Source organism: Mustela nigripes, chromosome 2, assembly GCF_022355385.1.
Source record: "Mustela nigripes isolate SB6536 chromosome 2, MUSNIG.SB6536, whole genome shotgun sequence".
NCBI lineage: Eukaryota > Metazoa > Chordata > Mammalia > Carnivora > Mustelidae > Mustela > Mustela nigripes.
The window spans coordinates 154,952,052-154,968,640 of record NC_081558.1 but is presented as its reverse complement, the minus strand read 5'-3'; the positions used below and the strand labels follow the sequence as shown (position 1 = coordinate 154,968,640).

At 39.3% G+C, this 16,589-nt stretch overlaps 1 pseudogene; it reads left to right on the top strand.

Moving 5' to 3' along the window:
- The first annotated feature begins 12,210 nt into the window (after nucleotides 1-12,210).
- Nucleotides 12,211-15,315, top strand: LOC132010562 (DNA ligase 3-like; annotated as a pseudogene).
- The last annotated feature ends 1,274 nt before the right edge of the window (nucleotides 15,316-16,589 follow it).

Below are 16,589 nucleotides of genomic sequence, written 5' to 3'. Positions count from 1 at the left end.
GATACCCATGCTATTTACTATGCTGTAACTGGACCCTTTGGATATGGTCTGAGAGACTGGTATCTTCCTACTGGCTCCCAGAAAACTATAGCAGGCTAATTTATTAACTTGCAAGGAAAATAAAATCTCATATCCTCCACATTTCTCAATAGATAATAGCAAATGTGATAAAAGGAGAGGATTAAAATCTGCTTGTACATTGCCAGTTGCCCTCTTTTGATTCTGGAAGCTCTTTTGCCAACATGTGAAAAACTCCAGGCTAACGTGTAGAATGATAAAAAGCTTGAGGAGAGAAGGCTCCCATATCTTAGTCAAGACCTAAAATCATTAGCAAGCCTCGATGGCATTATAAGTAAGCCAGAGATGAACTGTCCGAGCCCAAGCTGATGGCCCACAGACTTGTGAGCTGTAAGTTGTTTTAAACCACTAAATTTGGAGATGGTTGGTTATATGGCAAAAGCTTACTTTAAAAAGGTTACTGATTGTAAGATAGGTAGTTACTTAGAACCTAATATACATCAGGTACTGATATACCAGAGCCAGGGCAATGAACACAACTGAGATACATTTCAGTGGATAAATTCAGCATCAGCTACCTTTGATACTAAAAAAATTGATACACAAAGACTTTGCACCAATATTCACTTGAAACAACTCACTTGAAGGAATGCATGAGCATTCCCTTTTACATTTTCTTATTAATAATTGTTATTCTAGGAATTTTTCCCTAATCTGATAAAGGTGAAATTGTATATAATTACTGTTTTAAGTTTCATTTCCCTGATTACTAGTGATTTGGTTTCATATTTTATTGTATATTTGGGATTCCTATTTAGTGAATTTCTGGTTCACGTCACTTACCCATCTTGCCTTTGGATTGTCTTTTTACTTACTTACTTATCTTTATATATATAAACACTAATGCTTTATCAATTAACTGGACTGCAAGTAAATCTCCCAGTTTGATCATAAACTATTTGTTTCCCCTCTCCCTGCATCAGAAACACTTTTTAAATGTTTCCTCCAGCTTTGTAATAAGTTTTAAAATCTGGGGGCGCCTGGGTGGCTCCGTGGGTTAAAGCCTCTGCCTTCAGCTCAGGTCATGATCCCAGGGTCTTGGGATTGAGTCCTGCATCAGGCTCTCTGTTGAGTGGGAAGCCTGCTCCTTCCTCTCTCTCTGTCTGCCTCTCTGCCTACTTGTGAACTCTGTCAAATAGATAAATAAAATCTTTAAAAAATAAAATAAAATAAAATCTGGTAGAGGGCAAGTCCTTCTTCTTGATTCTCATTCAATTATCTTGGCTAATTCAATTCTTACATTTGCCCCTGTATACATAAATCTTGTCAAGTCCCACAAAGATCACTGTAGTGTTGCTTTTTAAATTTTAATTGCCTTGGATTTACTATTAAATCTGAGGTTAGGGGCACCTGGGTGGCTCAGTGGGTTAAGCCGCTGCCTTCGGCTCAGGTCATGATCTCGGGGTCCTGGGATCGAGTCCCGCATCGGGCTCTCTGCTCGGTGGGGAGCCTGCTTCCCTGTCTCTCTCTCTGCCTGTCTCTCCGTCTACTTGTGATTTCTCTCTGTCAAATAAATAAATAAAATCTTTAAAAAAAAAATCTGAGGTTAAATGGCATCTTTTAAGATATTGAGTCTTCCTGAGACTAGATGTCCTTCAATGATGAATGGATAAAGATGTGGTTCACATATACAATGGAATATTACTCAGCTATCAGAAAAGATTAATACCCACCATGAACATCGACATGGATGGAACTGGAGGGGATTATGTTGAATGAAATAAGTCAAGCAGAGAAAGACAATTATCATATGATTTCACTCATATGTGCAACATAAGGAATAGCACAGAGGACCATAGGGAAAGGGAGGGAGAACTGAATGGAAAGAAATCAGAGAGGGAGAAAAACCATGAGAGACTCTGGACTTTGGGAACTAAACTGAGGATTACAGAAGTGGGAGAGGTGAGAGGATGGGGTAACCAGGTAATTTTTTTTTTTAAAGCCTTCGGGGCACCTGGGTGGCTCAGTGGGTTAAAACCTCTGCCTTTAGCTCAGGTCACGATCCTGATGGAGAAGGATCCTGTGAGGCTCCTGATAGAGCCCCACATCGGGCTCTCTGCTCAACATCAAGCCTGCTTCCCCCCACCCCTCTCTGCCTGCCTCTCTGCCTACTTGTGATTCAAATAAATAAATAAATATTTTAAAAGAAAGACTTTATTTATTTATTTGATAAAGAGAGAGGTGGGGAGTACAAGTAGGCAGAGTGGCAGACAGAGGGAGAGGGAGAAGCAGGCTCTCTGCTGAGCAGGGAGCCTGATGTGGGTCTTGATCTCAGGACCCTGGGATCATGACCTGAGCTGAAGGCAGCCGCTTAACCAACTGAGCCACCCAGGTACCCCAGGGTGATGGGTATTAAGGAGGGCTCATGTTGGGATGACCACTGGGTGTTACATGCAACTAATGAGTCATTGAATATTACATCAAAAACTAATGATGTACTACATACTGGCTAATTGAACATAATAATAATGAAGGAAGGAAGGGAGGGAGGGAGAGAGGGAGGGAGATAGATATTGAGTCTTCCCATCCATGATGACGATACCTCTCCATTTTCTCTGCAATGATTTCACTAATCTTTTATTGGGCTTACTCTGAGATAGATACATACAAATAGGCAGAGAGATATTTGTTATTATGATTGCAAAGTTTTTAAAGTTTTTTTTTAACTTAAAAAAAAAAGGTTTGTCTTTTTTTTTTTTTTTTTTTTTTTTTTTTAATTATCTTCTTGGTTGTCACAGATGCCTTTCAGGTCTTATGTCACATCCCCTCCACTCACCTCTGACTTCAGCCTTAGTTGTGGCAGACAACTCCATGTGAAAGATTTCCTGAGTCTTCCCTGAGTCCACAGAAGCCCTCTAGGTGCATACTGACACACAGCAGAGAAGTCTGGGGAAGCTAATGCCATCAAGAACAAACTCCAACCAAAGGGGCACAAGAGCCATGGATAAATGACCCAGAGTCCTGTCCTTTCAACTAATAATTTAAAATTTTGCATGTTTCTCAGATGTCACAGTGAAATTAAACACCCACTGTCTATAGCAGTGACTTCAATAATTTACCAGTGTATTGACTTTTGCTCCTCTCCTTGTTCACTCTCCTGCTTTCTAACTCCTGCTCCTTGAGTTCATCAAAAATTAACTAGCTGCACCCAAATTCTTATTTTAGTTTCTGCTTTCAGGGGAAACTCAAACTAAGAGATTGACATATAGAAATACTACTGTCTAATGATTAATTTCCAACAATTTTACTTAATTCTCCGATTTATTCTAATAGATTGGAATTAAACTTGGATTGTCAATGTACCTAGTCACATTATCTCTGAATTATAAGAAAGCAGTTATTCCTTTCAAAACCTTACTATTCTTATGTGTTATTTCTTGTCCCATTACAAAGACTAGACTTGCAATACTGTGTTGAATAAGAGGAGTACTATCAGGTATCTTTAAATTCTTTTTGACTTTATAAAGAATGCTTCTGTACTCAGTTGTGCATATTTCCTATAGGTTTTTGATGGAGACACTTTATGAAGGTGAAGAAGTCTTCTATTATGAATGATTGTTAAATGAAGCTGAATGCTTTTCCCTGAATCTACAGATAAAATAATATTTTTCCTCTTTTAATCAGTGTTTTATAACATGAAACTCTTCTTGCATTTCTGAAAACAACACTATTTCCCAGTCCCTTTATCCAGTTTTGATACCATTTCTGCAGCCTCCAAAATGCATTGGAAAATGTTTCCTATTTAGTTTTTCTGTGTAAAAGTGAATATAAGATAGGCAACAATTTCACTAAAAGTTTGGTAAACGCTTGTAACATTGTGTTAGTCTGGGACTAAATTGTTAATATATTTTTACAGATAAATGATAATTATAAGTTTATTTCAGTTTCAATTACTTTTTAAATTAGTACAATTTACTCCTCTGAGAATTGTTCACATTATCTATGTTTTAAACATTAATATTGATGTGTTGATATTATTCCTTCTGATTTTAAACCTCTCTATATACCTTGTTATATTCTTAATTCCTAATACATATTATTAGTAGTTTATTTTATCCCTCTAATTATATTGCCAGATAGCTCTTTCACTTGTATTTTTTTAAAGATTTTATTTATTCACTTGAGAGACAGTTAAAGGGAGAGAGAGACAGAGAGAGAATGAGCAGCGGGGAGAGGCAGAGGGAGAAGCAGACTCCCCACTAAACCAGGAGCCCAATGTGAGGCTCAATGTGGAGCTCGATCCCTGCACCCAGAGATCATGACCTGAGGGAAAGGCAGACACTTAATTATCTGAGCAACCCAAGTGCCCTTCACTTGTCATTTTTTAATAACCAGTCTTTGACTTTGGTTGATTAATTCTTGTGTATTTTTGGTATTGTTTTTCTTGGTATTATTTTCTATTTTGAAAATCCTTACTCTTACTTATTTCTTTTGAACTATTTGTTTTGGGTTTACTTGGCTATTATATTTTACAGCTTTCTTGAGATATGCTTGACACAAAATATATTGGACAGATCTTAAGTTTACAATTTGTTTAAGTTTTGACATACTTATACACCTGTGAAACAATCAGCATAATTAAGATAGTGAACATGTCTGTGACCCTAAGGGGTTCTTCACACTCTTTTCTAACACATACATTATTCTTTCTTCCTCCTGCATAACCTCCAGTCAGTCACTGGCATGTGTCCCTTCAATAAGATTATTCATTTCTAGAATTTTATATAAATTAAAACAGAGTAGGTGTTTTGTTTTTGTTTTTGTATTTCTTTTTTTCTTTTCTTTTCTTTTTTTTTTTTTTTTTTTTTTTTTTTGGCCTGGTTTATTTCACTAAGCATACTTCTTTTGGAATTTTTGAGGCATGTGACAGTAATTTGTTCTTCTTATTGTTGAATACTATTGTACAGATTACATAAATTTGTTAATCCATTCAATGTTGAATGATTTTGCATTGCTTTCAGTTTGTATTACAAATAAAGTAACTAGAAAAATTGGTGTATTGGCTATTTCTCTTAGTTAAATGCCTTTGAATGGAATGGCTATTTCATATGGAAAATCTATGTTTAAATTTTTATGAAAATGCCAAACTGTTTTCCAAAATAGTACCCATTTAACTCATCTACAAGTGCTACATGAGAATTCCTGTGGCTGTGTAGCAATAACCTTTCCAAATTTATCTGTTTTAGAGGGTACGTAGAGTTATCTCATTGTGATTTTAATTTGCATTGCCCTAATGATGTTAAGCATCTTCTCATGTCCTTCTTTCCTATCTATATATTTTCTTTTAGTAAGTGTCTATGAAAATATTTTGCCCATTTTATTATTTCTCTATCACTGCATTGTAAGTGTTCTTTACACATTCTAGACACAAGTTCATTTTAGATATGTTTTGTAAATATGTTTTCGCAGTCTACAGTTGTTCTTTTTGACTTCTTAAATTTCCTTTAAAAAGCATTATTTCAGGTCTTGAAGATGGCGGAGAAGTAGCCTGCTGAGACTACTTCAGTTAGCAGGAGATTAGCTAGATAGCTTACCTAAAGATTGCAAACACCTACAAATCCAATGGCAGATCTAGGAGAAGAAGAAGAGCAATTCTAGAAACAGAAAATCAACCACTTTCTGAAAGGTAGGACTGGTGGAGAAGTGAATCCAAAGTGACAGGAAGATAGACCGCGGGAGGGGCCGGATCCCAGCAAGCGGCGGAGCAACGGAGCACAAAATCAGGACTTTTAAAAGTCTGCTCAGACTTTTAAATCAGGCTTTTAAAAGTCTATTCCACTGAGGGACATCGCTCCAGAGGCTAAACTGGGGTGAAGCCCACGTGGGATCAGCGTGGCCTCAGGTTCTGCAAGGTCACAGAAGGATTGGGAGTGTCTGAGTGTCACAGAGCTTACAGGTATTAGAACGAGGGAGCCGGCTACAGAGATAGAGGTGAGAGTGAGCTCAGAGCTCAAGGTTACCTTGAACCGGTCGCAGGATCGGTCAGCTCAGAGGATGGCCGGAGGTCAGGCAGACGGGAGTTATTGGGCAGTGTTCTCTGAGGGAACACTGAGGGGTGGGGCCCCGGGCTCTCAGCTCCTCCGGGCCAGAGATCAGGAGACTGCCATTTTCATTCCTGTCCTCCAGAACTCTACAGAAAGCGCTCAGGGAACAAAAGCTCCTGAAAGCAAACATGAGCAGATTACTCAGCCCGACCCTGGTAAGGGCAGTGCAATTCCACCTGGGGCAAAGACACTTGAGAATCACTACAACAGGCCCCTCCCCCAGAAGATCAACAAAAAATCAGGCCAAGACCAAGTTCACCTACTAAGGAGTGCAGTATCAATACCAAGGAGAGTAGTAGAATTCCAGAGGAGGAGAAAGCAAAGCACGGTACTCAAGGCTTTTTCCCCATGATTCTTTAGTCTTGCAGTTAATTTTTTTTTCTTCTACAATTTTTTAACTCTTCTTCTGCTAAAATTTTTTTAACTTTTACCCTTTTCTTTTTTAACGTTTTTTAACTAGTTTATCTAATATATATATATATTTTAATTTTTTATACTTCTTCTTTATTCATTATCTTTTTTTAATTGTTCCTTTTCTTTTCTTTCTTTCTTTCTTTTTTTTTTCTTTCTGAACCTCTTTTTATCCTCTTTCTTTCCCCTCATTATTTGGGATCTCTTCTGATTTGGTTAAAGGATATTTTCCTGGGGTTGTTGCCACCCTTTTAGTATTTTACTTGCTCAATAATATACTCTTATCTGGACAAAATGACAAGGTGGAAAAATACACCACAAAAAAAAGAACAAGAGGCAGTACCGAAGGCTAGGGACCTAATCAATACAGACATTGGTAATATGTCAGATCTAGAGTTCAGAATGATGATTCTCAAGGTTCTAGCCGGGTTCAAAAAAGGCATGGAACATATTAGAGAAACCCTATCGGGAAATATAAAAGCCCTTTCTGGAGAAATAAAAGAACTAAAATCTAACCAAGTTGAAATCAAAAAAGCTATTAATGAGGTGCAATCAAAATAGGAGGCACTCACTTCTAGGATAAATGAGGCAGAAGAAAGAATTAGCGATATAGAAGACCAAATGACAGAGAATAAAGAAGCTGAGCAAAAGAGGGACAAACAGCTACTGGACCATGAGGGGAGAATTCGAGAGATAAGTGACACCATAAGATGAAACAACATTAGAATAATTGGGATTCCAGAAGAAGAAGAAAGAGAGAGGGGAGAAGAAGGTATACTGGAGAGAATAATTGGAAAGAATTTCCCCAATATGGCAAAAGGAATAAGCATCAAAATCCAGGAGGTGCAGAGAACGCCCCTCAAAATCAATAAGAATAAGGTCCACACCCCGTCACCTAAGTTAAATTTACAAGTCTTAGTGACAAAGAGAAAATCCTGAAAGCAGCCTGGGAAAAGAAGTCTGTAACATACAATGGTAAAAATATTAGATTGGTAGCAGACTTATCCACAGAGACCTGGCAGGCCAGAAAGAGCTGGCATGATATACTCAGAGCACTAAATGATAAAAACATGCAGCCAAGAATACTATATCCAGCTAGGCTATCATAGATAATAGAAGGAGAGATTAAAAGCTTCCAGGACAAACAAAAACTGAAAGAATTTACAAACACCAAACCAGCTCTACAGGAAATATTGAAAGGAGTCCTCTAAGCAAAGAGAGAGCCTAAAAGTGGTAGATCAGAAAGGAACAGAGACAATAGACAGTAACAGGCACCTTACAGGCAACACAGTGGCACTAAATTCATATCTCTCAATAGTTACCCTGAATGTTAATGGGCTAAATGCCCCAATCAAAAGACACAGGTTATCAGAATGGATAAAAAAACAAAACCCATCTATATGTCGCCTCCAAGAAACTCATTTTAAACCCAAAGACACCTCCAGATTTAAAATGAGGGAGTGGAAAAGAATTTACCATGCTAATGGATATCAGAAGAAAGCAGGAGTGGCTATCCTTATATCAGATCAATTATATTTTAAGCCAAAGACTATCATAAGAGATAAGGAAGAATAGTATATCATACTCAAAGAATCTGTCCAACAAGAAGATCTAACAATTTTAAATATCTATGCCCCCAACGTGGGAGCAGCCAACTATATAAACCAATTAAAAACAAAATCAAAGAAACACATCAACAATAATACAATAATAGTAAGGACTTTAACACTCCTCACTGAAATGGACAGATCATCCAAGCAAAAGATCAACAAGGATATAAAGGCCTTAAATGAAACACAGGACCAGATGGACATCACAGATATATTCAGAACGCTTCATCCCAAAGCAACAGAATACACATTCTTCTCTAGTGCACATGGAACATTCTCCAGAATAGATCACACCCTTGGTCCTAAATCAGGTCTCAACTGGTATCAAAAGATTGGGATCATTCCCTGCATATTTTCAGACCACAACCCTCTGAAGCTATAACTCAACCACTAGAGGAAATTTGGAAAGAACCCAAATACATGGAGACTAAACAGCATCCTTCTAAAGAATGAATGGGTCAACCAGGAAATTAAAGAAGAATTGAAAAAATTCATGAAAACAAATGATAACAAAAACACAGCAGTTCAAAATCTGTGAGACACAACAAAGGCAGTCCTGAGAGGAAAATATATAGGGGTACAAGCCTTTCTCAAGAAACAAGAAATGTCTCAGGTACACAACCTAACCCTACACGTAAAGGGGCAGGAGAAAGAACAAGAAAGAAACCCTAAACCCAGCAGGAGAAGAGAAATCATAAAGATCAGAGCAGAAAGAAAAATGAAATAGAAACCAAAAAAAAAAAAAAAAAATAGAACAAATCAACAAAACTAGGAACTGGTTCTTTGAAAGAATTAATAAAATTGATAAACCCCTGGCCAGACTTATCAAAAAGAAAAGAGAAAGGACCCAAATAAATAAAATAATGAATGAAAGAGGAGAGATCACAACTAACACCAAAGAAATACAAACAATTATAAGAACATACTATGAGCAACTCTACGCCAACAAATTTGACAATCTGGAAGAAATGGATGCATTCCTAGAGACATATAAACTACCACAACTGAACCAGGAAGAAATAGAAAACCTGAACAGACCCATATCCAGTAAAGAGATTGAAAGAGTCATCAAAAATCTCCAAACAAACAAAAGCCCAGGGCCAGACGGCTTCCCGGGGGAATTCTACCAAACATTTATAGAAGAACTAATTCCTATTCTTCTGAAACTGTTCCAAAAAATAGAAATGGAAGGAAAACTTCCCAACTCATTTTATGAGGCCAACATCACCTTGATCCCAAAATCAGACAAGGATCCCACCAAAAAAGAGAATTACAGACCAATATCCTTGATGAACCCAGATGCGAAAATTCTTACCAAAATACTAGCCAATAGGATTCAACAGTACATTAAAAGGAATATTCACCACGACCAAGTGGAATTTATTCCAGGACTGCAAGGTTGGTTCAACATCCCGCAAATCAATCAATGTGATACAACACATCAATAAAAGAAAGAACAAGAACCAAATAGATGTTGAAAAAACATTTGACAAAGTACAGCATCCCTTCCTGATCAAAACTCTTCAAAGTGTAGGGATAGAGGGCACATACCTCAATATCATCAAAGCCATCTATGAAAAACCCACCGCAAATATCATTCTCAATGGAGAAAAACTGAAAGCTTTTCCGCTAAGGTCAGGAACACGGCAGGGATGTCCATTATCACCACTGCTATTCAACATAGTACTAGAGGTCCTAGCCTCAGCAATCAGACAACAAAAAGAAATTAAATGCATCCAAATCTGCAAAGAAGAAGTCAAACTATCACTCTTCGCAGATGATATGATACTATATGTGGAAAACCCAAAAGACTCCACTCCAAAACTGCTAGAACTTGTACAGGAATTCAGTAAAGTGTCAGGGTATAAAATCAATGCACAGAAATCAGTTGCATTTCTCTACACCAACAACAAGACAGAAGAAAGAGAAATTAAGGAATCAATCCCATTTACAATTGCACCCAAAACCATAAGATACCTAGGAATAAACCTAGAGGCAAAGAGGCAAAGAATCTCTACTCAGAGAACTATAAAGTACTCATGAAAGAAATTGAGGAAGACACAAAGAAATAGAAAAATGTTCCATGCTCCTGGATTGGAAGAATAAATATTGTGAAAATGTCTATGCTACATAAAGCAATCTACACATTTAATGCAATTCCTATCAAAGTACCATCCATCTTTTTCAAAGAAATGGAACAAATAATCCCAAAATTTATATGGAACCAGAAAAGACCTCGAATAACCAAAGGAATATTGAAAAAGAAAGCCAAAGTTGGTGGCATCACAATTCTGGACTTCATGCTTTATTACAAAGCTATCATCATCAAGACAGCATGGTACTGGCACAAAAACAGACACATAGATCAATGGAACAGAATAGAGAGCCCAGAAATAGACCCTCAACTCTATGGTCAACTAATCTTCGACAAAGCAGGAAAGAATGTCCAATGGGAAAAAGACAGCCTCTTCAATCAATGGTGTTGGGAAAATTGGACAGCCACATGCATAAAAATGAAATTGGACCATTTCCTTACACCACACATGAAAATAGACTCAAAATGGATGAAGGACCTCAATGTGCAAAGGGAATCCATCAAAATCCTTGAGGAGAACACGGGCAGCAACCTCTTCGACCTCAGCCGCAGCAACATCTTCCTAGGAACATCGCCAAAGGCAAGGGAAGTAAGGGCATAAATGAACTTTTGGGATTTTATCAAGATCAAAAGCTTTTGCACAGCAAAGGAAACAGTTAACAAAACCAAAAGACAACTGACAAAATGGGAGAAGATATTTACAAATGACCTATCAGATAAAGGACTAGTTTCCAAAATCTATAAAGAACTTACAAACTCAACACCCAAAGAACAAATAATCCAGTCAAGAAATGGGCAGAAGACATAAAGAGACATTTCTGCAAAGAAGACATCCAGATGGCCAACAGACACATGAAAAAGTGCTCCATATCACTCGGCATCAGGAAAATACAAATCAAAACCACAATGAGCTATCACCTCACACCAGTCAGAATGGCTAAAATTAACAAGTCAATAAATGACAGATGCTGGCGAGGGTGTGGAGAAAGGGGAACCCTCCTACATTGTTGGTGGGAATGCAAGCTGGTGCAGCCACTCTGGAAAACAGCATGGAGTTTCCTCAAAATGTTGAAAATAGAACTATGACCCAGCAATTGCACTACTGGGTATTTACCCTAAAGATACAAACGTAGTGATCCGAAGGGGCACATGCACCCGAATGTTTATAGCAGCAATGTCCACAATAGCCAAACTATGGAAAGAACCTAGATGTCCATCAACAGATGAATGGATCCAGAAGATGTGGTATATATACACAATGGAATACCATGCAGCCATCAAAAGAAATGAAATCTTGCCATTTGCAATGACGTGGATGGAACTAGAGGTTATCATGCTTAGTGAAATAAGTCAAGCAGAGAGTGACAACTATCATATGATCTCCCTGATATGAGGAAGTGGTGATGCAACATGGGGGCTTAAGTGGGTAGGAGAAGAATAATGAAACAAGATGGGATTGGGAGGGAGACAAACCATAAGTGGCTCTTAATCTCACAAAACAAACTGAGGTTTGCTGGGGGGAGGGGGCTTGGGAGAAGGCGGGTGGGGTTATGGACATTGGGGAGGGTATGTCCTATGGTGAGTGCTGTGAAGTGTGTAAACCTGTCGATTCACAGACCTGTACCCCTGGGGATGAAAATATATTATATGTTTATAAAAAATAAAAAAATGTTTATAAAAACATTATTTCATTTTGATGGAAATGGATTATTTTTATGGCACATGCTTTTCATCTCTCACTTAAGAATCTTACCAAACTCAATGTCATTTAGCTCTTACATTTAGATCTGTGATCCACATTATACATTTAGTCTGAGGTAAGAGTCATTTTCTCTAGCGCCCTCTCTCTCTCTTTTTTTTTTTTTTTTTCATTTTTCTATCCAGCACCATTTCATGGAAAATTATCATTTCCTCTTTGAATTGCCTTACCCCCATTATCAAAATCATATGACTGTAGACAAGCCAATATGGCATGCACAGCCCAAGGGTGCCTGGTCTGGGCCTGTGGTGTACACCAGAAGGGAGAAGGCAAGGAGTTCCAAGTCTCCCCCATCAGCTTATCCATGCACATCATTTTAATTTTCCCAGTCATTCCATGCATTGTATAACTTTGGCTTTCAAGAGCCCCTTCCCACCAAACATCTACACACTCAGCTCAAAAGAACTGTGCCCATTCCAAGAACAGCATCATTGGCCTGACATAAAACAGTTCAGCCATTGGTCAGAAACAGATCTGCTTCATGGGAACTACATACTCCAGAAAAAAAAAAAAGCTTGTTCTCTCCTCCAGGAAAGTAATCTAAGACCATGCTTCACCTGCCTTGTTTTCTTGCCAGGTCACAGGTAGAATTCTGCAGTGGCTCCTTTGAGATAGCTAAGGAATGGTTCTATGTGGACTGTGCCTAGCGTGGCATGGCTAGTTGCAAAAAAAAAAAAAAAAAGGCAATGAAAAGATTGTGAAGAGTGTATACCCATCAGCAAAGTAGTGCCCATCCCTTCTCAGGGTCCAGGGGTGATATGAGAGAATGGTATCATATTAAATGCACGTTTGAGAAACTGAAATGGGCCCAGGCCACCACAAAAGATATTGAAGACCACATAGAGCTGGAAAGCTGGGAAGAGCTAGAAGATAATGAGAAGGAACAGATAATCCAGCACATTGCAGATCTATCTTCTAAGGCAATAGCACACTAAAGAAGAAAGCCATTGTCCAAGCTAAGCTAATAGCCACTGGCCAGGTGACATCTCCAGTGAAAGATATTTCATTTGTCACCAACACCAATCCCCAGAAATTTTCTGGCTTTTCAGTCAAGCCCAAAAACTTTGGGGAAGCCTGCTCAAGCCAGACACTTAAGGCAAGTTTCTCCTCTCCAAATGTGTCCCCAAGTGTAAGTATTGCCCGCTATGTGAGCTTTCGAAGTTATGTGCCATGGTGGATGAAAATCCTGGCTACAACACAAAGACCCAGATCATCCAGGACTTCCTTTGGAAAAGCTGAGCAAGAGATAGTTACCACAGTGATGTGTACCTAACAGTGAAGCTGCAGTTGCCAGGTATTATTATACAACTTGAATAATAAGTAGATTGTGAAGTTTTTCAGTCACATTCTTAACTGCAACCCAGATGATATGGCATGAGACCTAGAGCACGGTGAAGTGTCAGAGACAGAGTTTTATTTTCTGAGCAGAGAAAGTCTTTCCACTCAGTTACCAAGAACCTCCTTACCACCCAAGAAATGAATTCCTCCTTCAACTCTCCAAGCTCACCAAGGAAGATGAGCAGCAACAGACTCTGTAGGACATTGCCTCCAGGTGTCCAGGCAATGACCTTAAGTACATCATCAGGTTGGTTAAATATGATCTGAAGATGAACTCAGGTGCAAAACACATGTTAGACACCCTTAGTCCCAAAGCCTATAAAGCCTTCAAAGCCTTGTGAAACCTGCAGGACCTGGTGGAGGGGGTTTTCTTCAATGAGCAAGAGTGGAGGAAGAGCGGAGGAGCTAGGTCAGAGATGAGCTCTAAGCAACCAGGCTTCACTGATGATGCCAGTACAGCTCATGCTGGCTGTGGCCTACAAGTCCATCAAACATGCCATGAAGAAGTGTCCTAATAGCTTGTTCTCTGAGATCAAGTATAGTGGGGATCAAGTTTAGGTGCATAAGAACAGGAACCACTTCAGCTACTTCAGCCACACACTCAAGCCCTTCCTGCTTCCTAAGGTGGCCCACCTTAAGGACTACATCCTCCAGACTTTCTGTGGGGGCCACAGCATGATATTGGACTCTAAGGTCCTCCTGAATGACACTAAGACAGCCAAACCACTGCCCTTTGAGACTTGGGGAGTACACCAGAAAGCTGCCTTCCAGGATGCTAATTTCTGCCTCTTTTTTGATTGCATCTATTTCAATGTCAGCTTGATGGACAGGCCTCTGTGTGAGCAGCAAAGTTTCTTCATGATAACAGGCTTGAAATTCCCAACTGATTTTGTTCTCAGGAATGAAGCAAGTCACTAAAGCTTCAGACTTGGTTAACATGATAAACTTGGTGATCTCAGGATGGTCAGAAGGGCTAGAGCTGAAGGATGTAAAAGATACCTATGAGCCTGGAAAGCAACACTGGATGAAAGTAAACAAAGACTATATAAATGAGTGGGCCATGGCTGACACAACTGACCCAGGGGCCTTGGGCCCTTCTATAGACATGGGACTAAAGGCAGCATGATATCCATCTTCCTCATGGGCTGCTATGACCCAAGTGGCCAGAAGTGATGCACAGTCACCAAGTATGCAGGAGGCCATGATCACACAACACTTGCCCCTTGGAGAAGAAACTGAATATGGTGAAGATCAGCAAGGATCCCAGAAAGATACCTCACTGGCTGAAAATCAATAAGATCTGTTACCCTGACTCATTGTCCCAGACTCAAAGAAAGCTGCCATGTGGAAGATCACAGGGACTAAATCCTCCAAATCTGAGGCTCACAGAGATGATGGGATCTCCATCTTATTTCCTAATAGTACCCAGGTCCATGATGATAGGAAGTCTGCTACTAACCTGCCCCAACTCAAGGAACTATAGCCACTGTCCAAGGACAGGGCCAGATTCACTGTGGCAGGTGGAAAGGAGGGGAATGCCACTACACGGGGCAGCAGTGAAGTGAATAAGGGTACCTTGGAGCCTGTTGGATCTTGCAAGGGTCCCCAAAGCAGCCCTCTACCAGTGCCAAGAAGGCAGGAGGGAGACTGAGTAGCTGCAATAGCAAAGGCGGCAACAAGCTGACAGCATAACCTTCCTCTGTGAAAGTGGGAGAGAAGAAGGCTTCCGATGAGATCCCAGGGCCAAGCAAAAGTGCTACTGGACATCTTCACTGGGGTGCAGATCTACTTGCCACCCTCCACACCAGACTTCAGCTGCCTCAGATGCTCCTTTGTGTCATTCAATCGGGACCTGGTGCTGGAATTTGACATTGCCTCAGCCACATAGGTACTGGGGATCAGGGACAAGAACTCTAGCATGTCTCCCCAGAGTAGGTTTGGGCATGTATCTGGAAGCAGAGGCTGGTAGCTCCTTGTTAGAACTGTGGCCCTCCTTCTTCCTCAAAGGGTTAGGGATGGGGGGATGTGCCAGGAATGGTCAGAAGTCCCTGTACTGACTGATGAAAGATTACTCCAAACTTTCCCGTGAAAGAGAAGAGAAGGCAAGGGGGTCAACGCTCAAAGGCGAAGACCCTTTGCTCTTCTTTGCTCCTGCTTTTATTGGTCCTTCAAGATAATAAAAAATCCTAATCACTGTTCTCAAGCTCCTGATGTGTGACAAGGGGTCTTACTGAAACTAGGAGAGTCTGTTTAAGGGAAAGATATGATAAGCTAATCTGCATGTTCTACTAAACATAGCCTGAGGGACAACACATATATCTTTTAGATCACATGGTGGCTGTTTGGGCTAAGAAAGCTTTGGGTCATTCCAAGGGCAGAGTGCGAACACAGACCTGAGCATTCCAAAGGCTCACACCCTTCTCCCAAACCTTCCCTGCCCTCCAGGGACCTCTAGGTACATTTTAGCAAGCCAGGTATTATGGCTGATTTCATGCTCTATGCTAACCTCAATGGAAACGGTAACCTTTCTTCAAGCAGTGCATCTTCCAGAACCTAACAACTGTGCTTGATCTCTTCCCTGCTAGGAGTTAGTTGCTGTGGGTGCCATCAGTGAAGTCAGTTTCTTCTGCTGGTTTACATAGATCTTTCAGATCTGAGTGCTGGCTTGGTTGTCTTTTTGTTTTCTTTGAAAATAAGCTTTTTTAAAAAATAAGTAAAATATTTTGCGGCTTAAAAAAATCAAATGATTGTATATGTTAGAGTCTATTTTGGAATTCTCTATGCTATTCCAATGACCTAATATTCATTTATGCTAATACCATGATGTCTAGCTAACTGTAGTTGTCCCTTAAGTCTTGAATAAAATACTGTAACTCTTTCATTTTTGCTTATAATTTTCAAAATTGTTCTGGATATTAAGTCTTTGATTTTCCATAGAGTTTTTAGAATAAGCTTGTCAATTTTTATAAAGTAAAACAATTTCAAGGATTTTTAATCATTTTCCCACCCATGGACTCTGTAGAGTTGGAAAGAACTAATATTGAGTATTCCAAATCATGATCATGAGAGTCTCTCCATTTATTTAAGTTATTTGATTTTCAGTAATGTTTTGTAGTTTTCAGTTTGTAGGTTTTATGCATAATTTGTTAAAGTAGTCTTTATTTCATGTACTTATAGTATTTTAAACAGTATTGTTTTCAATTTCAATTTACAATTGTTTTTTGTTATGATAAATTCATTCTGCATCTTTACTA